Source organism: Equus caballus, chromosome 31 (genome assembly GCF_041296265.1).
Source record: "Equus caballus isolate H_3958 breed thoroughbred chromosome 31, TB-T2T, whole genome shotgun sequence".
Lineage (NCBI taxonomy): Eukaryota > Metazoa > Chordata > Mammalia > Perissodactyla > Equidae > Equus > Equus caballus.
In genome coordinates this window covers 5,373,396-5,397,415 of record NC_091714.1, presented here as the reverse complement: position 1 = coordinate 5,397,415, position 24,020 = coordinate 5,373,396, and the positions used below count along the sequence as shown (strand labels likewise).

The 24,020-nt window shown below is 40.6% G+C and overlaps 1 long non-coding RNA gene across 1 annotated transcript in view; it reads left to right on the top strand.

The window, feature by feature from the left end:
* The window catches only part of LOC102148866 (uncharacterized), a 95,463-nt gene extending 71,700 nt beyond the window's left edge, over window positions 1–23,763 (top strand). Inside the window, exon 4 of the long non-coding RNA XR_011434419.1 lies at window positions 21,060–23,763. This is a non-coding gene — a long non-coding RNA (uncharacterized lncRNA). The remainder of the gene's footprint in view (window positions 1–21,059) is intronic.
* Window positions 23,764–24,020: the final 257 nt, after the last annotated feature.

Below are 24,020 nucleotides of genomic sequence, written 5' to 3'. Positions count from 1 at the left end.
TGTTCACCAGGATTCCTGTCAGGAGATGATGGTATTAGAAAGACTAATCGTGATAAGGTAGAACGTGAGACTCACAGAGCATGGTAAAGTACCAAGAACCAGATGACAGGAAAGCTTGCCTACAGGCGAGGTGGGGAAGAGAAAGGAGGAGATCACACGCGCGTGTGCACACACACGCAAACGTACAGGGAGGGGAGCAGACACCAGCCTGGGAGCTTCCCCGGAAGAAGTTCAGCTGAGGAGCGGTTTGGGGAACAGAGAGGTCAGAGATTTTAAAGCTGACTTCTGTGGGGGCGCGGTTTCTGCCTCTGCTGTGCCATGCTCCCTAAAGACCGCATTGCTCACTCTTGTTCGTGTGTGTGTAGGAATGGAACTAGTTGCTCATTTCTATGTAACATAAAGAGCTGCTGATTTCTGCAGCACGTTGGTGTGTGAAAGGAACAAGGGAACAGGTGACATTGTCACCGACTAGATACGCCAAGGAACTCAAGGGTGGTTTTGGATATTTTAACTTTTTCAAATTGTTCTTTTTTCTTTTGTTATGTTAAGGAGATGCCATCACCAACCACACTGAACCAGACCAAACCTCACCACGAGAGCTACGTCTATGACCTGTGCCTTATTTTTAGTGCTAAGGTCTCTCCAGGAGGGGCATAGGCCTTATTACTGTAACCTGCAGTGTGTGTGGATGCATGTTTCCAACTGAACCTGTGCAAGGGAATACCCACCTCACCCTTTTGAATATTCATTCCCCATCTGAAATAAAAGTCCCCGCTTCCCTTTGTTTGGGGACACCATGACTCTGGAAATGATTCTGCATGGTCTCCTCTTTGCAGCAAACATACTTTACTTGTGGGACAAATGTTTCTGGTAGAGTCTGATTGAATTTGCCAGGAGGGAACCCACCTGGGTTTCAGTAAGGACATCAGAGCTCCTCCTCTGGACTGGGGCAGGAAAGCTCCACAGATCACACAGATTGTGCTGTCGTGCCTCTCTCCCTTCCTGCCCTCACACCCTCTTCGTTACACAAATACACAAAAATCCCTTTGCCTTGTATTTGGAGAAAGCCTAAGGTGGGTTAACTCTACCTGTATGATGAGGACCGAGAATTAGGGACTGGGGAGTTATTTGAGTCACGTTGTGGAAAGACTTATGAATCAGGTTTTGGCCCTTTCTGCAGGCACTGCCCCCAGTTAGAGTTCTTTGTAGACTTTTGCTCATTTTTAAATTAAATAAATCTTACATACAGAAGAGTTTATATAATGTGTATCCATATGATTTAAGCAAGACGAATCAGCAAACACTTGCGTGCCTTCCACTCAGCTTAAGAAACATCAAGAACTTTGATCTCTCTATTTGCATCCCCTCTTATCTGCCCTCCCAGAGACACAAGCACTGTCCTAAACGGTGTGCTAACACTTTCCAAAGAACAGGATCGGTCAGTGATTCTCAGGTCAGATCTGCTTTTTGAGGCAGTGAAGAGTGGAGGAAGTGGAGACCTGTGGAAGTGAGACCCACTGTGGTGGTGGTCACTCCAGCAAGGGGACCTGGGGGCAGAGCTCAAGGAAAATTAGTAGTTATCCTTGATCCTGAACAGAGGTGAAGCAGAGTGCAGAGGAAAGCACACTCTTTGGGTCTCTAGATTGGGTAAATGGGTGAATGAGGGTGTCATAATTGAGTTGGGGAAAATTTATAGGAGAGCAGGTTTGAGATATGCCAATATAATGAGTGCAGATTCAGACATCTGGACTGTGAGATGAATGTCAGAGTTTTTAGCATAGATAAGGATTTGAGAGTCATCGGCATTCAGAAGGAACAATAGCAATGCTTTAAAAAACACTTAAAAAGGCGTTTTTCTTAGGATTGTGCAGAGATCAACTCATTTAACTCTCACAATGATGCCATTTAAAGAGGTACTATTATTATTCCTATTTTAAAGATTAGGAAATGGAGGCAGAGATTTTAAACAACTTGCATATGGTTCGACACCTAAAAAGTGCTAGAGCAGCCTGGCGTCAGAACTGGTGTTCTTAATCATGACGTTACAAAGACAGTTGAATCTGTGGGAGTAGAAGGGATTTCTGAGAGAGAGGAAGAGGAAAAGGAAGAGGAGGAGGATGGAATTTTAGAGAATACCCATATTCATGGTTCCTTATGAGGCTGTGAAGGAAGCTGACTCACGTCCAGGGGTGTGAGGCAGAAGGGGGGGGGTCTCAGGGGGAAAGGGGGAGGGGTTGGGGAATGGGGAGGGGCCTGGTTGGAAAAGGGGCGGGGTTTGGGGAAAATAGGGAAGGGCTTGTGGAAGAAGGAAGTCCGGGCAGAAGAAGGGAAGAGTGTGAGTGTATCTTTCTCTGCCTAAAGGTCCAGCTTTCTTCTTTCTCCGTTCCCAGATACATCTGATTAAGGATTACCGATGACCCCACGCTAGTGCCCTATCTTGCTTCCGCACTAATTCCCAAGTCTCCAGTTCAGAGCGCCTGCAGACAGCTGTTCAGAATGTGTTTGGGAATCAATGTAAGGTTCTCTCTGACCCTGGAGAGCCGTGAGAACGATAGGGCAACATGGCCGAGGCCGCAGGTTTCTACTGCAGGGACACTAATTTACTGTGCATTCTTCTGTTCATTCATTCGTTATCGTATATTCGCAGGAGACAGGCACGTTTCTGTGGGGTAAAAAGTTGAACAAGACTTGATTCCTTTTCAGGGCACTTGGAATCTAGCTGGACAGTTTGGAATATTTGGCTCCTAGTGAACCATAGAAATATCGTTGAAATATTTCCCCACATCGCTAATCATTAGACTGGGGTTGACAAAACTATTACACGTTAAGATTTTTAAATTGTCTCTGTAAATTAAGATAAACACACCCAGAATTCAAGGGAAAGAGATATAGCGCAGGCATTAAATGCCCAGAAATGCAGAGGACATTCTAATTTTAGAATAAAGAACCCAGTGTCCGAGCGTGAGGCGGGGCTGGAATGTCCTCTGTCCCAGCCAATGTGTCCCAGCTTCCCCCACCTCCCTCCTCCCTCCCCCCTCCCCCAAAGGGTTTATATTGGGCAAAACTTTGATACGAGACAATCTCTCTTATAATTCTTTGGAGGCTTTTTAAAATTTTTCAATTGATTTGCTAGAACTAAGAAAATAAGTTTACGACAATTGTGGCAAAAGTGCCTTCATAATTCTTGTCTAATGAGCAAGATTCCCTTCTCCAGGGGGAGTGATTCCTGAATTCCTTTGGTCCTGCAGACATGGGTAAGCCTACAACTTGTTTGCAGAGCATCCTGTCAGGGAGCTGACAGGGTTTACCTAGTGGAATGAGCAAGCACAGGTGCACAGATTTAGCGTTGTCCTGTGGGGAATGAAAATCTATTTTTAATCAGTGTTATAGAGTAGAAGAAGTACGGCGTGTATGCTTGCTATGAGCGATGGCAGCTGGCTGGAGGCTGGCGTTTTGTCATCTCGGTCCTGGGTCTAAAAAAAAATCAAATCTTCAGTTGAAAAAAAGTCTAGACAACATAATAGTTTCTCCTCATGCCAACCCTATGAAGGTTCTGTAATTATCCGTGAGGCAAATAAGCATCAGAAGGCAGAATAACTTCCCTAAGGTCCCAAGACCACGGTGGAACTCCTATCTGAACATGTACTATGGCTTCTTAGTGTGTATGCTTTACCACTCAGCTCCACAGTCTCCCTGTCAGGCTGCCAGAGTTGTGTAGCATCCCAGGAAATCTCCGCAATCGTAAAATGGAACCACAACTGTCAACTCCATGAGTCAGACCCTGTCTTGATGGATCCCCTGTGGCCCCAGCTTCTAGCTAAGAGCCTCCCCTATCATCAGTAATCAATATTGGTTGAATGAATGAATGGGTAACGAGGGAATGGAAGGAGTGAAACTTACTAAATCTTCTACTCAGTCAACGTGTGAGAAAAATAGGCTGGCAAAAGTGTCCAGGAGTTTTGGGAAACAGAACTTTTGGAGAAAGACTTCTATTTACAAAAGATATTACGTTTTAGCAAAGTGTGTGGTTGGCTGTATAACTGAGGATGCACATATCTGTGAAGTAGTTACCTCATATAAGAAAGAAATTTCTTTTCCAGTTTCAAATTCATTGTGGGGAAACACTAAATAGATAGCAACATTTTAATTACAAGTGGGAAAGGAGGACACATCAAGCAGAGTTTAGTAGTGTGAATGCTTAAAAGGCAAAAAGAAGGATTAAATCAGGGTGTATATTAGTAATGAACAAACTGAAGAGAAAATCATATAGTAGATGCTCAGTCATATTTTGTTTAATAAATCTTTGTTGAATTGAATTGAATATGCCTTAATGAAATAGGCTTGTATTTTAGTTTTAGCTCTGTGATTTGAGATTTTCTTATTGCCTGAGAAACACTACATGCAATATTTATGACTGCTGGTAAAACCAAAGCAGATCTGAATTATTTCATTATCTTCTACTTCCTGCTCATAAATTATCCTCTCCTATTTTGAAGACCCTGCTTGTGAGATTCCAGTTTCTCTCTCGTTACGATGGTGGTAATGTGTTGTTAACTGAGGCTAGCAGCTTTCTTTCCTCATGGCAGGACACTCCCACTTTTGGAGAGGTTCAACACCTGAGCATGAATTTTGACAGCCAGTGTCTCATTAAAATCCTGCACTTCTGCAGAGGAAGCACTGTGCTCCTTTCTGGGGAGGAGGTGAGGGCAGAACCACATTGTGCGTCTTTAGACTTTTCCCGCGAGTGCTCAATGGAACCCAGCCTTCTCCAGAGGGTGACCTTGGCTTACAAACGTCACTCCCCTACCTCTTGTGCCTCCCGGGATCCAGGAGAGGCAAACACGGAGCTTTCAAGGGAAACTCAGCTACTGGCTGCTGCAGAAAGGAGGGGCTTTGCCTGGCTCCAAGGAGGGAGTGAGAAACCATATGGGTCTCACTTTGAGATTAGACTGGCCAGTGCACGTCAGAAGATAATCACAGGGGCACATAGAAAACTCCCTTCCCCTTATGCTTAATTGAGGAAATATTCCTTATAACTCTTCATCAAGTAGCTTATTATTGCAATACATCAGGCAAGACCGTCAGGGGCAGTAGGAGAGAGGGGTGGGCACAGTACACAAAAGAAACAGAATTCTTACAAATGTGGATGAGGACCTTAGTTTACTACCTGAAATACACGTTATAGCAACAGTGTGTGGATCCATCCGATTGTGATTAAATCATGTAAGATTTGCTTCTTTAAACTTCTATAGGGTCTATTGCAAAGCAGATTTATAAAATCCTAACTCAGAGAATTTTCTTTTATTAGAGTAGCGTGAATCTTAAACATAAAAATCATGTCTTCAAATATCATTCTGTTCCAGTGCTTTATGATGTGTTGGTAAAATCCAACTGTAAGAATTTTCTGTACCAATGTGTTTAGGGAACTAAGATTTAGGGGAGTAAATGAACTAACATTTATTTCATGTACTGTAGGTATCAAGCAGTGTGCTAGGCCCTTTCCGTATTTTATCTCACTTAATTCTCAAACCTATCTCTTAAATTAGAGTTCCTGGTCTAATTTTCAGATCAGAGTTACTCCTTCAAGGTCATATTTACTAAATAAACTCTAAAACTTATACTCTTCTTCCATAGCTTACCATAAAATATATCAATATTATTCTGGAACTAAGGATAGAGATTTGAGATTCATTAAGCAAGAGGTCCCTTTTATTTTGAAGATTAGCCCTGAACTAACATTCACCACCAATGAGCTCGGGTCCCATCTTTCTCTATTTTATACGTGGGATGCCTGCCACAGCATGGCTTGATAAGCAGTGTGTAGGTCCACGCCTGGGGCCTTTTATGAACTTAGTTTTTATTCCTTTTACCATCTCCCCTTAAAACTTTTCATGTGTATTCAATTCAAGAAGTAATTTTTAAGTATTTACCTTTTGCACACAATTCAAATTCTCTTGCTTCCCTAATATCTCAAAGTATAGAATTTCTTTATTTTCCTACTCCAATTTGGCCTAACACATCTTGTCCTTTTCTTTTCTTCGACATTGGATTTAAAATATATTGCCTTCATGAAGCTTTCCCAGATTAATTCTACTGTTGAATTTACATATATAACATATAATGAATATCTGACCTATAGAATAGTTATGATTGTTGGCTAAAGTTTACATCAGGATTATTCTTTGTGTTGTGTTTAGTAGTTTAATTTATTTATGTGTCCACGAGATTAAGCGCTCTGTGACAGCAGGAATATTCACATTTATTTCTCTACCCTTAATGTTTAGTTGAGGGCCTGTCAAACGGAAGACACACTATCTTTATACATATTAATATTTGTATTTAAATTAAATGAATCAGTATAGACATCAGGTTTGTAAGTTTTGCTAGCATCTTCTGTATGGAGTTCAAATGTCTTTGCTTCATATTGTACTCTTTCCTAAGTTTTTAGTTTTATTAATTTTGAGATTAATTATCCAGCTGCCATAATAGTTCTTTGCTAAATATTTTACTATCCACACCATCAGGCTTCATACCTCTAGGACTATAACTATTGCATGGCTAAGAAAAGCAGTAGTTAGTGAGGTTTAGAACATTTTTGAAAGGAAACATGAATACTTATTAGGGATAGGAATGTCTTCCTAAGTAACCTAGAGCTTAACCAGAAGGAAAAAGGTCTTCTTAGATTTCTAGTTTCAAAGTTAGATAACTCTGTGTGGTGAGTGTCTCTGCATGTGCATGCATGTGTGGGCACAAGTGTACGTATGCGAGCACACGTGCATGTGAGTGTTAACCTGTGTTGAATTCCTTCTGGTGTCTTCCGAAATTTCCACCTGTAGATTAAAAGTCTCCCTCTGTTTTTCTTTCAATACTTCAAGTACTCACAGCATAAAACAAGATGGAAAATTATTTTAACAGCCTTACAGACGTTATTATTTAATATAGTGAATGGATGAATGAGAAGAAATGCTTATATTCATGAAATATATGAGACTATATTGGAATGAATGCTTATATGGCACCACAGTGAAAGCGTTCCAAATCTTTCCCTTGTTTCACATGATAATTACTGGTTTCTTTTAATAAACTAGTGAACATATCATATTCTACAGCCAAATAGGGACTTCTAAAAGATTTTCACACTCATTGGTTATTAAGGTTTGCAAAGATCTAAATACTCGTAACATCCTGAGCCTGTGATTTTCAACAACAAGGCTTTAAATTCTTCTGACATTGAACGGAATTTTCTGTGGTGTTAGAACAGTGTTCTACACAAAATGCATTACAGAACATTTGATTTTTCTCTGGGAAAAAAAAAAGGTAGCAAGAATGAACACTTGAGAAAGGAAACCCAGTTCAATGGAATTTTAAATATGCCTGTTAAAAATAGATTGTGTATACATGAGATGTTGGGTGATACTTAATCAACAGTAATTGTATTTTAAGCAAAGCGTGCCCTTTCCATATTGTGTGTTAGCCAGGATGTGTCATGCATAGGGCTTGTGGCAGCCTCTGAATTGCTGTACTTGAACCTCTTTTAACCCATTTGGAGTTAAAGGTCATGCCAAGTGTCACTGGAAAGATAATGTCCTACAGGTTGTCAATAAAATCTGTGATATGATTTATTACTTGGAGTCAAGTGTTAATTGGATGGCAGCTGCCTTTGAATGGATAATCTTTCTCTTTTCTTAATGCTGACAGATAAAAATAGAGGTATGAGTTGAAATGAGGGAAGCCTCTTAGCCCTAAATAGAAGTCTGAGATTCACTCGTGGTTCCACCTTCATTTATTTATTTATTATTTTATTTATTAAGAACTAGGTTGTCTAGCTATCAAAAATGGGGAAAAAAAAGAGTCCATACGGAATGGAAACCAGTCTGCTTTTCTGTCAACCAGGCTCGTTTCAGAAGCCTGTGCTAGCCTGATGCTTGTTCGAAGGTAAAGTTGGTGGTTGTTACTGTCTAATATTTCAGTTCTGCAATCCTTTCCTACTCATTGTCTCTCAGTGCCCATCCATGCCTACCCACTCTTCCAGATCTTTCTTTTGTCCCTTTTTCAAAACCTGTTCTTAATTGATATTCTAAAATGCACTATGTTATGCTGTGTATGTATTATGAGTTTTCATTTGTCAGATTGTCCGAGAATATCCAAGCATACACCCCAGGTGACTTTGATCCAGGCTCTTCCATTTGTGGAACTGATCTTTGGAGAATAAGCCTCAGTTTATTCATCTATATGATGGAATAAAAATATATTCTCACTGGCTATTTTGGCAGATTAAGTGAAGATATACATAATTTGAAAGTTTCTAAATCACCAAGTCCTAAATTAAGTAGGAATAATGATTACAAATGCAATATAGACCTAATACTGTAAGTTCAGGGAGCAGTAATCAGCCAGAGGGTGGGTCTAGTATTGCATTTAGCAGTGAGAAATTCTTGATGAGTCCAAAATGATACCTTGCAATAGTTCATCACCAAAATTGTTGGCTTTGTGTGAAGAACAATTTGATTATCTTTACTACAGGCTTTTAAATACTTAATTTCAGAGAATTCACACCTCATTTTGGGTTTTTATGGATATATTCAGCTTCATCTAATATTTATTAATAATAACAACCTAATTAATTAATATCAACAAATTAAATGATTGCTGGAGTCCATCTTACCTCCTGTAAGGTTAGCTTTCTTCCCTTTGGGGTCCTCCTTCTCCTCTCCCTCCCTCCTTCCTTCTGTCTTCCCCTCTCCAAGGAACATGGTTATCCCAATATCAGAACTGGGTGCTTAATGCCCAGAGCAGAGAAAGCCATAAGCTTGCTCCAGCCACCATGGAGAAGTTCAACTTTTTTCACTTGTAATTTCTGCCACTGTTGAAATAGAAATGACCTGGCCTATCTGGCTACTGCACTGTCCACTGTGGGGAGACCTGTGCTGACCGAGCACACTGTGCGTCTAGGTCATGTGGTAGCTTATCTGTGCATAGGTTTGACAAGGAGGAAGTGGAGTGGGCTGGTTATGTCCAGTAGGTCCATTCTGCACCTCCATTGGCCCAGACTCTCAATATTGTAGATCTTTATTGCATTTACAACCATCTCGCCAAGGCATGCCCAGGACTTCTGGGTGTCCACATCTGGGAGGGGTCTTGGCCTCAGTCACACAAACAGCCCTCCTCTAGGGTAAGCCTTGTCTCTGGTCTCATGGCCCAGACCTTATCAAGAGTCCAAAGTTCCCCAACTCTACCTCCTTGACTACTTTTTCCTTGGGGAATCTCTGGTATTACCTCAACAGAGTTATTCTGACAAGATCCAACCTCAAAAGAGGGGTCATGGTCTCCCAGTAGGTTCATTGGGCTTCTATGTAAATAGACCTACTTCTTTCCAACAATCAGGGAAATGATGGGTGCAGGTGTATTAGTTAGGATTCTCCAGAGAAATGGAATCAATAGAATATCTTTCTCTCTCTCTGTCTTCTATCTATCTATCTATCTATCTATCTATCAAAAGAGATTTAGTACCAGGTACTGGCTCACATGATTATGGAGGCAGAGAAATTCCATGATCTGCCATCTTAAAGATGGAGACTCAGGAAGGCTGATGCTGTAGTTCCAAGGCCTGTGAGCCAGAGAGCCAATGGTGTAGATTCCAGGTCAAGTCTGAAGACCTGAGAACCAGGAGCACCAAGGGCAGAAGACTGATGTATCAACTCAGAGGTCAGGCAGAGAGTGAATTCAACCTTCCTTCCTCTTTTTGTCCTCTTCAGGCCCTTCAACAGATTGGCTGAAGCCTCCCCACATTGGCGAGGGCCATCTGCTTTACTCAGTCCACCAAATCAAATGCTAATTTCTTCCAGAAACAGTCTTACAAACACACCCAGAGATAATGTTTAACCAGATATCTGGGCATCCCTTGGCTTAGTCAAGATAACACATAAAATTAGCTGTTATACTGGTGTAGGAAGACCTTTTTCCAAACCTTCAAAAGTCTTCTTACACCCATTTCCCAGAAAAATGGTTTCTTGACCAAAAAGGCCTAGTTATCTATGTGTGTGTGCATGTGTGTGTATTTTAAAATAAAGAATGTATTTCCATTTCTTGCCAGAAGAACTAGAAGAAACCAGCAGATTTTCTTGCAAAATAATTTTGAAAGTCTACTTTTCTGGGCCCATAGATGTGTAGATGTTTACTAAAAATAAGTGTATTTTTAACAGTGTTTTCTAATGCATGAACACTTTATGTAAAGCCTTTGGCCAATGTGTGAGAATCTGAATGAATGTGCCACATTGGGTTTTCAGTAGTTGTTAACAGCAAAATCACAAAAATGAAATGAAATTTTAGAAATCTTAGATGCAAGAAAATAAAGCCTTACATAGAATACAATTAACAAAGTGTTAACTAAAACACCAGGAAAAATGAGGAAGTTAGATGATTAAGTACGAGTTTGTCAGCATATTCTTCATTTGTACTAATAATATTTTTAATAAAGGATGATTGGCTTTAGACTCTAGTCAAGAATGCGTTACTAATGAGGATGGACATTTATTACAGTTTTGCAAAGGAAATCTTCACCATGACTTATGGCCTCATGCTTATCATCTTATTATTTGGTCTTTAGTCTTATTTGGGAAGAACAATAGGATATGTGGTCCAGTACAATGAGTGATTTTAAAGATACATCTTCCCTTATCAGGATGATGGGGAAATTTCTAGGCAAAATAAAATTCACCAAGAGGATAGATCTAAATTTTCCTTAGTCCTTGTATAGATGAAATGGTGACTAAAGGTTAGGAATGTGAAAATCTTTATATTTTATATTTATGTTAATATAATTATGACTTTGTTACTTATTACATGAAATAGAAATATACTCAGATTGTTTGCTCTTTAAACCAAGTGGCTACTCATATATTTTTAAAAAATGTGTTATGTATCTATAAGGTGCTTAATAGTATGAGTGGTAAAGATGATTGTGGCACAATATACACCTTCAAGGAACTTACAGGGGACCATGAGACTTGTAAAATAAGGGGAACATGAGATGCGTAAAAGTAAGTATAATACAAAGAGACATGCGTTGGGAAAAAGGGAAGCTGGATACTGTTTGGAGGGAAGTTGAGGTAGGAGGGTTGCTGGAAGGAGATGATGTTTGATCTGGGCTTTGAAGGATGGATAGAACGGAGGCAGGCAGAAGGGGAATGAGGACATGGTGGGTCGATAGGACAATTAGAACTAAGCCTACAGGTGAGAAGGTCATGTGGAGAAAGTGAAAAAAAAGAAGGCTGGAAAGTAAGTGCAGTCAAAGACAGTTAACGATCTGACTATTACACAAGAAAGGTTGGACTGTATCTTGATATCAATGTGGAACACTCCAAGATTTCTACTGTGAAATATGAACCAAACTAAAAGAGGCAGAATAGAAGAGGAGAGAGATGGTTTAGAGGGTATATTTTAGCCCAAGAGTAGGCAAACTTTTGTTGTAAAGGGTCAGTTATTAAACATTTTAGGCTTTGGAGGTCTGTGACTGTTGCAGCTATTCAATTCTGGTGCTGTGGTCCAAAAGCTGCCATAGATAACGTGGAACAAGCAGGTGTGGCTGTGTTCCAAAAAACTTTTATCTACAGAAACAGGATTTGGCCTGTGTAGTGTAGTTTTCTGATCCCTGTTCTAGATTATTACCATCTGACACAGGTTTTAATCCAGTAAATGGCCTTCAGTTAGAGAGGCAGCATTCAATCTTAGAAAGAAACTGGGTCTGAGATCATGCATGCTTGGATTTTCATTCTAGCTTCATTCTCTACCATCTCACAAGAAAATAAATATGATAATATTCACCAAAGCACCAATCACTTAGCGGGAATTCTGCTAAGGTAATATTCTTTTCCTTTATTCAGTGCCATAAAGTTCACTTCTTTTTTTAAAAAAATAAGGTGAAAACAGTATTTATTTCTTTTTCAGGGATATATAAAGTCCTTGCTTACAGGATCAATTTTCTGCATTCACAATTACATTCAGATACCTTCACAGTCATGTTACTTCACTGGTTTTATTTTCCTCTGTGGTCCATTTGAAACGTTTCATCCATCAGGCTGGTTGTGTTCATTGTCTTAATAATACTATCTCAGTAAAAACAATAGCAGTGATAACAATAATGGTTACTATTTGTTATTATTATCAGACACTGTTAAATTTTACATAAATTATCTTAATAACTGCTCACAACATAAGCACTGTTGTTATTTAAGAGATGAGCAAAACGAGGTCACAAGATCTTGTTTCCAAAGTTAGAGACCTAGTAAGTTACAGAATTAGTTTTCAAACTATTTTTTGCTTCTCTGTAGTTCTTGAATTTTTCTTCCCTTGAATTCTTGTCTCCTCTGCACTCTCCGCTTGCTCATAATATGATCGAATTCTGCTTGAATTTATTCCTTTTTATAAAACCTTTCCAGAATTCTTCGGCTCCATTTGAATCTTTCTCTTCTCCGACATCTTGTATCACTTAAAATCACCATTGTATTAGTCTTTGCTTGTGTCTTGCACAAAATGAGAATTTTACTTTCTTCAAGGTATGTGACTGACCCAATCTTTTGTTCATGCCTGCTATTTAATGGACCTTATGGGTCCGTGCTCATTCAACACATATTTATTGAGCATCTGCTAGATGCCACATGATATGAGATTTCTAAAATGATATGAACAAAGAGGAACCAAGAAAGAAGGATCAGTTTAAAATGAGAATGAGAACAGATTTCTTGGGCATCTGAAGGAGTGCAAATTCAAACCAGGAATTCTTCTGGGGGAGCCAGATAAAAACGATTCCTGGCTAAGAAAAATAAACTCGTTCCTTCAGAGATCCACTCTAAAGGCATGAAGGAACCAATAAGATGTGACCTTAATGGCTAGACTTTCCAAACTTTATGTATGTCCAGTTTTTGAAATTATAGCGTGCTTACTCCCCGCTGTCTACAGCAAAATAGTGTCAACAACAGGTAAGAGTACTCACTGTGGTCTGAAGGTGTGCTGTGATGACCTACTACAAGTCACGACAATTGTCAGAAGAGATTAAGTACAAGGCCAGGAAGGCAGAGCTGCATTTCCAAAGCCACAGTGGCCCGGGGGAAGGAATCTTCAGTTCCCGCCTGTCCATGATGAGCACTTTGCAATTATTGAGACTGTTTTATGGGTAACACATAAGATGCAGGTTCTTTTTACACGACCAAAGGTGCCACCATTTTAGAGGTTACCAGACATCCAAAATATAGGATGCATTAAATGCGTCTTCCTGTGTAATGTAACCAGGGAGTCTCAGGAGTGTCTTGCACTATTAGACAACAATCAAGGCTGGTTAAAGACAGTCAAGTTGTTTTACTGCATCTAACTGCTCAGACCTGGGAAAGCTTTGGGAAACTCTGTCTGGATTTAATGAGTCATGGTGTTTATTACCTGTCCAACAGGTTTTTTCGATAGCACTTGCTTTTCTTTTCATGTCAAATGTGAAATGAAACAAGTGGCTTTGAAAATCGTTATTTGGAGAGACAAAGGGAAGAGTCATAATGTCAGCCTTCAAATTGGTCCAAGGAGATGCTGAAGGAAAACATAGCCCCTTCTTGAAGTTTCAAGGGAGCAATAAGATGAGGCTGCAGGAAAAATGCTGTTCTGTGTAGGAAGGAATTCAGATTACAGGGCAAGCACTAGACGGGCTAGGAAGTAACTTCCATTTATTATCAGGCAGCTGAGCTCTGGACTTGAACACTTGGGTTTTTAATAGGTTCCCAGGAGGACATCTTTGGTTGACCAAAAGCTAGAGGTAACACAAATTCTCTGGAGACCTTATTTAATCTCCTTGTGTGATACAGTGAAATCTATAGGCATCGCCAGGGAAACTAAGATATTCACAAGTTTCTATCAGACAGCTGGATTTCAGAGAAAACTAATTGGCATTTCTGAATAACGTTGGGGAAGGGAACAGTCACTGGGAATGTGGTGAATTTGTCAAAGACTCCTGAAATATCAAGGCCCGCAGAAAGCTGAGATTTCACTTGTGGTATTGATTAAAAACACTACCCAAGGCTTTATAAAAAGGAAAGGAAGTTCTGGGGAAAAGTTGAGTTTCCAATGAAAAGTATTTTAGGATACATGATTAACATGGAATGGATGATGATGATGATGATTACAGCAGTAAGAATAACAGCTAGTGAATTTGTGTATATTTTTACTTTTCTCAAAATTTGATTGAAACCACAAGACAGGAAACTGAATTCCTCTTCGGTAGAAATATAGCAAATAGATATGTCAAATAGAATTGATGCAAATTATAAGAAAACGGGAGGGTAATACATATATCTAAACACTTACTGTGTGCTAGGCTGCAGACAAGGCTTTACCTGTGTTGCTGTGCATGATCTATTTGTTGATTTTAGTAAAGGCATGGTCAGAGAGCCGGTGACTAGTTAAGATGGACTTTCAACATTGAAATGTGCTTTTACCTACATGGCTATGAATGAGACAGTTGAACACAACACTCGTGTTCTTAGGAGAATGAGGCCAAATTTGGCTGTGGTTCCTCATGTGTCTTGCAAGATACTTCATAGCCCCTGGTCTACCTCCTCTAAGGCCACTGTATGTGGGATGAGATTCCAGGCTCATTTTCAGGAAGAAAACCACTGGCATTATGGTTCAGAAATGATCACACCTTGAAAATGAATTGGCTTTTGATGAATGTTGGTAGCTTTTGCTCAGAAAGAAAAGCTGAGGGGTTTTCGTAATCCATGAACAGATAGAAAGATGTCCACATTTGACAAATTATTTATAGAATTTCACTTTTGGCAAATTATCTCCTTGATCGGCAAGTGATCTAGACGCCTTTGTATCATTTTCATACAATCTCTCTGCACAGATAAAGCTGTTTGAGGAATTTAAGATGAAAATCAGGTGAAATCCTGTGCTGAATTTAGTAATGACAATCCAAAGACTCCGAAATCCCTAGATAAAGAGAAAATAATAGGAAAATGGAGGCTGTAAAGGAGTCCAAGGGGTTTATCTCTTGTGTCCCGGGAAAGCCTGTGAGCCTTTTAAAGATGTAAGAATTAGATCTGGTGAGGGGGCTGAGGAGATGGCACAGGAGCTGCACATGAGCCCCTCAGCGGTGAGGGAGTCACCCTCCCTCTACCTATGAACACAGAGGAAGGCTTACTTCACCCTGAGGAGAAAAACCAATTTTTTAAATGAAACAAATGAGCCTGTTTTCCCAGAGGAACCAGCTCCTAAGCTAGGGTCATGTTGCGCGGTTCTGGGTAGAGCCAAAAGGGTAACAAGGGTCCCCAACTCTTTCTGTCTCCATGTGCCCAGTCTGGCTTTGGTGATGCTGGCTGCTCAGAAGCCCTTGGTGGCCCTGACGAGGTGAAGGACGTTCTATTGGTGGGTCGCAGGCCTGAGGGGGCTGGAGGGGATGGACCTAAACGCCTGAGGCAAGTTCTCCCTATTTCACATTGAGGATGGTGTAGAGAAAACACTGGAAGGGTAGTCTGGAGGGATATGCTGGTGCCCAAGTGTGGGCAGAGATTACTGGGGCAGTGGGAGACTCTACACAAACACTGTTCAGGGCCTGCTCTCCCCACAAAATAGATGTTTGAGATGCCAGGACATGGCTCTGGATGGTCCTGGCAGCTGGTACATTTTCTAGCTGATCAGAACAGGTCCTACCTGGAGATGCTGATGTCTTGCCTGGGCACAGGCTCACAGACAATGTTTCTTATGATTTACTGTAAAGTTTATTCCTTACTTGAGGAAAATATTCTGTCAGGGCCCGTCGCGTCTCACCTTTCTCTGAGTACTTGCCTGCCAGAGCCAGATACGCTCACGTTCTCTCACTTCTGGCTGGCCCCGTGACTGCAAGATGTTACTTGTATTTGAGTATTTCCAGAGTTAGTTGGTAGACACTAGGTCCAGTGGTGGTTAGAGTGTGTGTGCGGGCGTGCACAATGCAGCTAATACTCTTTTCAATTTATTAGGAGGGAGCGAGGCTACTCATCAAGGTGGAGCTATCTCATGGGACATGATTTTCCCTCCTCTTACTTCTTGGGGAAGATCTGAGGCCACTTGCTTCATGCCAAGCAGGGAATCAGAGCTTGAGATTGGCAATGGCACAAGCTGACCCAAGTCCAGAGTAGAAGAGGAGTCATGGCTGAGACTCTTGAAGGTCTCTGGACAACTTTTTGGCTACAGACTGGAGATTAACCTCAGATCCACACCACCAGATCCAACTTATTAGCTCCTATGCAGCTGTGTGTAGCCACAGGCATCTTTCCTGCCTGCTCAGCTCCGCCTATTAGATGCCACCAAGGATGTGACTTCTCCAACTGTGTCCCCGAAACCACATGCTTCAGACTCATCCTGGGCACCTGTAAAGCTGGAGAGTCCTTCTCCTATCCCATAGTCAATAAATCAGGATTTCTAAGGTGGAACTCCAGAGTCTGAGCTTATAAGAAGGACCAACGATGACTAATTTTGGAATTCCTTAGAAAGCTGGTGCCTTACAAATGTTCCTCCCTCAGCAGGTGAGGGCAGAAGCTAGTTGGATTTCCAGAGCCCCTTTGTCTGCCTTTATGCATGTACATGTTCATCAGATGCAAACGTCCCCTTATTCCTGCCTCACGGCCCGTTGTGCACCCTTGTTCCCTTTCATGTCAGCCCCATTGACCAAGGATTTGGCATTCTGCCTTGCTCTTAACTTTGCTCCTCTTGGCATCCTGGGCCTTACTCCCCAGATCTCTTTGTTGTTTGGGTCCAGTTTCAAGTAAACTGATCTCCCAGAATCTCAATGCTAACAGCTTCTTTACTATGAGAACCACCTGCTATCCAGAACCTCTGGCCTCTCTTTCTCATCAATGACTTTTGGTAGGAATAACTGCTCAAAGCAAGGTTGAATTCCCTACTTTCCTTTAGAGAAATGGTTCTCAAACTTGACTGTGCATTTGAAACATCTGGGAAACTTTTAAATATTCTCAAAATTGGAATACTGCCTTAATGGAGCTTACATTCTAATTGGGGAGACAGGTAATAAATTATCAAAAATAGTACAATACGACTTAAGGCAGTGGTAAGTTGTAGGAAGGAAAAAAAGACGGTGGGAAATACGATGTTACTAGGAGATGCTCAGAAAGTGCCTCTCTGAGGAAGTGATATTGAGCAGGGACCCAAATGAAGTGAAGGAACAAGTCATGCAAGTGTGTGAGGAAGAAATCTTCCAAAGAGGGAACAGCAGGTGTACATGTCCTGGAAAGGAAGATGCTTGGCATGTTCCATCAACAGGTGGGATGGAACCCCGTGGATCAGGAGGAAGGAGTAGGAAATTATGTCAAAGTGATCGCCAGGGGTCAGTTCACGGTGGGTCTTGCAGGTCATGGGAAAGATTTAGATTTGGAGTTGTTCTGACAGTGATAGAAAGCCATTAAAAGATTTGCAGCAAGGAAGTAATGTGATTTGATTTATTTTCAAGGGTCCCTCTGGCCACCATGTGAAGAAAAGTCTACATGAAGCAGGAGTAGAAGTGACGCATTGGGATGCTGAGTCGTACAACTGTGGGGAAATTGAACAAACTTGATGCTGGAAAGTAGACAGGGCTGAAAGTGGCTAAAATTACACAATATGAGATTCTGGAGCAAGCCAAGACATTCCTCCCCGAACTAAATTCCTGTTTCCATGACACTCGGGGTGCCTTGTGTCTGGTGCTCTGAATTAGAATGTAGAGAGAGAGCCTGGGGAACATCTGATGAGGCAATGGGAATACGCCTCTTTTGGGGTGTCAGAGTTATCTCTGTGTGGAATCAAGAGGGAGGCACCCAGTAACCTGGGACAAAGTGATGGGAAAAAATGGTTGGGATCCCTTTTTGGGTTGTCTAGTTAAAAGCATTGATCAACATGGTATCCATTAAACTTGATTGCAATGTTGGCTGATTTATTTAACCCCTCTCTACTTCAGTTCCTTAATTTACAAATTGAGAATGCTAATAATCACAAACTTAATGGGTGATTGAGAAGATTAAATTAGAGAATGTACTTCAAATGCTCAGACTAGAGCCCACCACCAAATAATGTTCAATAAATGATACTGTGCTAATTGGTAAAAACCAAATGACAGACATATCTGGGATTGCTTTCTCCTGTCTTAGAGTAAGAAAGAGTTTTTTGTTTTTAAAGATTGGCCCTGAGCTAACATCTATTGCCAATCTTTTTTTCTTCTTCTCCCCAAAGCCCCCCAGTACATAGTTGTATATTTTAGTTGCAGGTCCTTCTAGTTCTGCCACGTGGGACACCACCTCAGCATGGCCTGATGAGCAGTGCTAGGTCCATGCTTAGGATCCAAACTGGTGATACCCTGGGCCTCTGAAGCAGAGCGCTCGAACTTGACCACTCAGTCACGGGGCTGGCCCCAAGAAAGAGTTTTAATAGGGAGAAATTCATCAAGGTAAATAATCTGACATTCATAGTACTAGTTATGTGAGGATTATCTCATTCCAGTTATGAACGGGAATTCAAAATCTTAAAATAGGCGTATTTACTATTCATAGCTTATTTGTTATTCAAAGGAAGGTTGCAATAATGCAATTTTTATTGCTTGTGGCTCACAATGGGGATTTAAGACTAGGTTTCTATTTGGGTGTCTGAAAATTGAGAGCTCGTTTGTTGCCATATTTTCACCATTATTTCTGTTCTATTCCACTTCCTTAATTAAATTTCTAGATTGGTGTTTCTCCAAGTGTGTTCCATGGACCACCTCCACTACGATCATCTTCCAGGGATTTTTCAAAATGCAGACTTACTGTAGGAGTGGGAATAAGAAATGTGAATTATTGAAAAGCTCTGTAGGTAGTTCTAAAGTTTGAGAAACACCAGAAGTTTCAACCAGCCAGTGTTTCCTTCAAGTCTTGTATGTGCTTCTCAAGTCATCTTACGTTCTTGTATCAAATATTTCACTTTCTTTTAAGTATGGAAAATAGTGTATAAGATATAAAATCCCCAAAGTAGGGCTTAGAACATGTAACCCCACTCCTACTTGTTACTTACCCCTTTTTTATAATATATATGGAAAGAGCTTCTATTGATATTAAAATATTATTACAGTTTTCCATATGAAGATTAGTCATCTCTGTTAATTATGTTATTTTATTATATAATATGCTTATTATTATTCAGGAAGACGGTAGAGATGCAGCAATGGAAGGCACAAATTCATTTCAAATTCTGACTCTTCCACTTCGTGGTTTGAAATAAATTATACAAGTTCTTCTTGCCATAATTTGCTCTTCTTTATATGGGGATATTATTATGAAATTGACTTATTATATGATAATAAATATTAGATTTCTTTCCTTTCCAGTAAAAGCCTGTAACCAGTTCTAGAGAAGAATTCTTTTGCTTGTAACATTCATAAAAATGTGCCCTGGCAGGGCTGAGGAGGGAGAGTAAAATGTTGTCCAAGGACTAAGATACTGGGCTTTGTTTCTAAAAACTCTTTAAGACATAAACTCACAAAGGACAGTAACCCAGATAATGGACTTTTTGTGCTAAAAGATTGCTTTAATTTTAAAGTCGCAGAGAACAGAATTCTCTTTTCAATACCCAGACCATGGTACATTTTAAATAATAAACTCTAAAACAACAATATTTAATAACAAAAGATAGTTAAAATAGAAAATTTGGAAGTGGCTTTGCATGTGATGGAGTGAAAGTTTCTACAGCAGAGCTGGTGAGAATGTACATTCGCCAAATATGTGAAATTAATGGGTTTGTTTGATTCCTGTGGCACTTTAAGTCTCAGAAATGAGTTTGTAGGTCAAAACCTCTCCATAGATTTTTGTAGAAGTTTTACTTCCTTAGGAGCAAAAACTCAGATCAGGAATGAACTTGATCTGCTAAAGGAAAAGCAATTAAGTCTTACAAGTAAACCAGGGTTTTTTTTGTTTTGTTTTGTTTTTTAAGCAACTGTTGTCTCCTGTAATGACCTTGCCAAGAGGGAAAGATCTGGAACTTTATACTTTCATATGATAATGTCGAAGAATGAAAATATTTTGACCAACGAACATGAACGGGTCAGAGCAGCATCTGACTACCCTTTACATAGCAAGGGCCTGCTGACGTGCCACCACTCCTGAGACAGCTCCATCACTGGAAATGCAGGAAGAAGGCAGAGCCTGTCCTGAACTGGGCAACCGGGAGGGCTGAGGCAGCCCAGAGGGACACTAATACCAGCTCAAGACAAGGTTGACATAAGGGAAGCCATATTGTAGAAAAGAAACCATATTGTAACTTTAAACGACCTATGATGAACTGTCCCAGACACGCTCTGTAGATTTTGTGGCCCCTCCCAACTGCTTTAAGATCATAACTTTGTTCTTTTGCATTCCTTAGGAATGTGATCACCCCTGGGAGAGAGTCTACCCTGATAGCCATCACCCAGGACAACTGAAAGGTCAAGGTATAGGGCATTTTCTGGTCTCTGATGCAAATACAGTAAAACAAAAAGACTATCAGGAACTAAGACCAGATGTCTGCCCCCACCCAGAGACCAGCTGCCTCCCGCACCCAGAAACCACTCCCTAATATAATTGGCCTGTAGTCTTTGTTCTGTAAGATGGTTCTTTTGGACATTAGTGGGCCATCATCCCTCTTGCCAGCAAGCTGTAATAAAGAAACCCTTTCTCTCCCATTACCTTGCCTCCTGACTATTGGCATGTCTAGCGGCGAGCAGATGACCCACCTCGGGCAGTAACAACACTGCTGCTTCTTGCTGCCTGTGGCCTGAGAGCCTAAGTAAGCAGTGTGCTGACTTTGTATTTCAAAATTTTTCCATATGAAGTTAGTTGTTTGCCCTGTCAATCATTTTTTCAGAGGCCCTGGGGAAGCTGCCAGGGTTTAGTATTTTTAGCTCCTTTATCGGATTAACACTTTTCTCTTTGGCTCTAACAAAGCCGGCCTTCTTACAAGTTAAGGTGCAGACAAAAGGCTCACTACTTGGGAAAATTCTTGTGGATTCAATAAAGCACTTTGACTAATTTTCTTTTCTCCCATAGGAACCTGAAGAATTCCATCAGGATACCAGATTTTTAAAAGGCTTTCTTCCCAAGGGTCTTTACTTCAGCAATACATAACTACTTTCCTCACTCCTGCCAATAGACAGTTTTCATGAAGTTATTGTCAATGATGGTTGAAGACGGAAAATCTCCAAAGAAACGTCTATGGCCTTTAAGATAGGAGGAATTTTAGGGGCTGGCCCCCTGGCTGAGTAATTAAGTTCCTGCGCTCCACTTTAGCGGCCCAGGGTTTCACCAGTTTGGATCCTGGGTGCAGACATGGCACCGCTCATCAAGCCAGACTGAGGTAGCATCCCATGTAGCACGACTAGAAGGATCTATAACTAGAATATACAACTATGTAGTGGGGGGCTTTGGGGAGAAGAAGAAGAAACCAAGATTGGCAGAAGACGTTAGCTCAGGTGCCAATATTTTTTTTAAAAAAGGAGAAATTTTGATGAGTCCATTGTTTAAAAAAAATCCCTCCCTTTCTGAAGAGAGATACTTAAAGCATCAAGATTTCTTTCTAATAAACCTGGTAAAACATTACTAAAGGCTACCTTTTTTTTTTTTGAGATAAATTGTGGTCAAAAGAGCTCAACTAATATTATGAAATTCAAAAAGCAAACTTCTATGGTAAGACTAGTGTCATAAATTATGAGGCCCAATATGAAATGAAAATGCCGGACCTCTTATTCAAAAACCAGGGGGAAAGTGCCACTAAATACTGAAATATAAATTTTGCTGTTTAAAATATTTTATTATTTATAATACATGTAACAGTGATACATGAGTAACAGTATAGGCTTACAAATTTAAAAAGACTTTTATTGTTGTAATAGTAAATATTGTAACATAGTAAATAATTATATAATAATGTGATATCTTGATTGATCACGTGATTTTTCTAACTCACTTTTCTGGAAATTAATTTATTAGATCACTGTAACTTTGTTTTCAAAAAGTTGAAAGTGACATCAGTTGTTCCTGGCAAATGCAAGGCTGCAAATAATTTTTTATCCTTTTTAAATTTGAAAGGGATCTTTCTGCTGATGCAAATATTACTATAGCCGTTAAGAGTATTTTGTAAGCTGTGACAACATTGGGATCTCTTTTTGATTAATCATTTCACATATAAATTTTAGTATATTTAGAGTTGATAATGCTCATTGAATAATTTTTCTAAAAAGATTTAACTCTGTGAAAATCAGTTTTGTGCAAATCTGAATTTGCTTTTAAGTATAAATTGTTTCCTCTGACATTTTTTGAAATTTGTGTGGGTTGTATGAAAAACTGAAAAAGGCTTCATGCTTTGTATATAATTCAAAATGCCTGTTTATGCATTTTACTACTATAGCTTCAAATATAAGGAAGACAAATTTGTCTTCCTTATTAATAACTGGTTTATCTGAAGCTTCAGATGAAAATAGTGTTCTTTTCCATTGAATGCTATGCTCTTTAAGTTTAATTTCTATTTCTAAGCTTGCAGATGCTTGCTTTGCTGTGTTGCACTAGTTTTCAAAACCAGAAATTCTAAACTCTTTAAAAAGATTCTGGTAACTTCCTGATATGCTTTATGGGGATGTTGAAGCTAACATCTGCTGCCAATCCTCCTCTTTTTGCTGAGGAAGACTGGCCCTGAGCTAACATCCGTGCCCATCTCCCTCTACTTTTGTATATGGGACGGCTGCCACAGCATCGCGTGCCAAGTGGTGCCATGTCTGCACCCGGGATCCGAACCTGCGAACCCCGGCCGCCAAAGCGGAACGTGCAAACTTAACCACTGTGCCACTGGGCTGGCCCCGAGGCATACACTTTTATTTTGTAATAATTTACTGACAAATTTTGCAACCTGAGTGCTGGTAGTTCCTGATTAGGTGCTCAGGCTGGAAAGACGGTGGTTGTGCAGCTGTTGCCGCAACAGAGTGCAGAGAGAGATGGGCACCCGGCACCACCGTGTGTCCTGGGGCCCCATGCACTGCTCCCACAGCAGGGGCTAATGCTGCCAATTCTGCCAGCAGTCTGGCCCCAGGTCCTGACGTGGGCTGGGCAACCTCCTTGAGGCCCCACAGCATCCCAGAGGGCTCCAAGACCCACACCTCTGTGCCAGATCAACTGTCTGCGCAGGCGCAGCAGGCTGTGCCCGTGGGCTTGATCCTGCGCATGTCCAGTCTGCTCCTGGACCAAAGCCGCCTGTGTGAGCTTCCAGCCGGCGTGTCTCCTCACGTCCGCCGAGTTCCATTGTACCATTTGACTTCACTGCAAAATTCAAGTTCAAAGATAAGGTTATTTTCAGACAAGGTAGCAGAGCCTCAAACCCAGCATATGGCCCTTCCCAGCACGTGGTCCTGTGCGACTCGGAGAAACCTGTCCTGTCTGGGAGCAAAGTTACCCGGGGGTATGTAGAAATCTCAGCTTTTGGAGAAGTGTGTTCTTTAAAACGCAGATAGGAAGAGTAGAACTGTGAGGCATCTGTGGAGGGACAACAAGTGGGAAATTAAAAAAAGAACGTTCAGATACATGGCCTAGGAGCCATTGATTGGAGTGACACTTTTTTTTAATGTAAACTGCATAGTGCATTATTAAGAATTTCCACTTCTCGTTTCTTAAAAAGGAGTTGGGAATTCAAGACGTTTGTGATCTAATCTGAGTGCAGAGGCCTTCAAGATTTTAGCTTTTCTCCTCCTGGTATTTCATAGTTGCCTTTCCTGTGCTTCACTGGAGAATAATTATTATTTTTTTAATTTTTTTTTTTAAGAAGGAGAAGGTCTTAAAGATGACCCACTCTTTTTTTTTTTTTTTTTTTTAAAGATTGGCACCTAGGCTAACAACTGTTGCCAATCTTCCTTTTTTTTTTTTAAGGATTGGCACGTGGGCTAACAACTGTTGCCAATATTTTTTTTTTCTGCTTTATTCCCCCCCCCCCCCCCCCCATAGTTGTGTATCTTAGTTGCAGGTCAT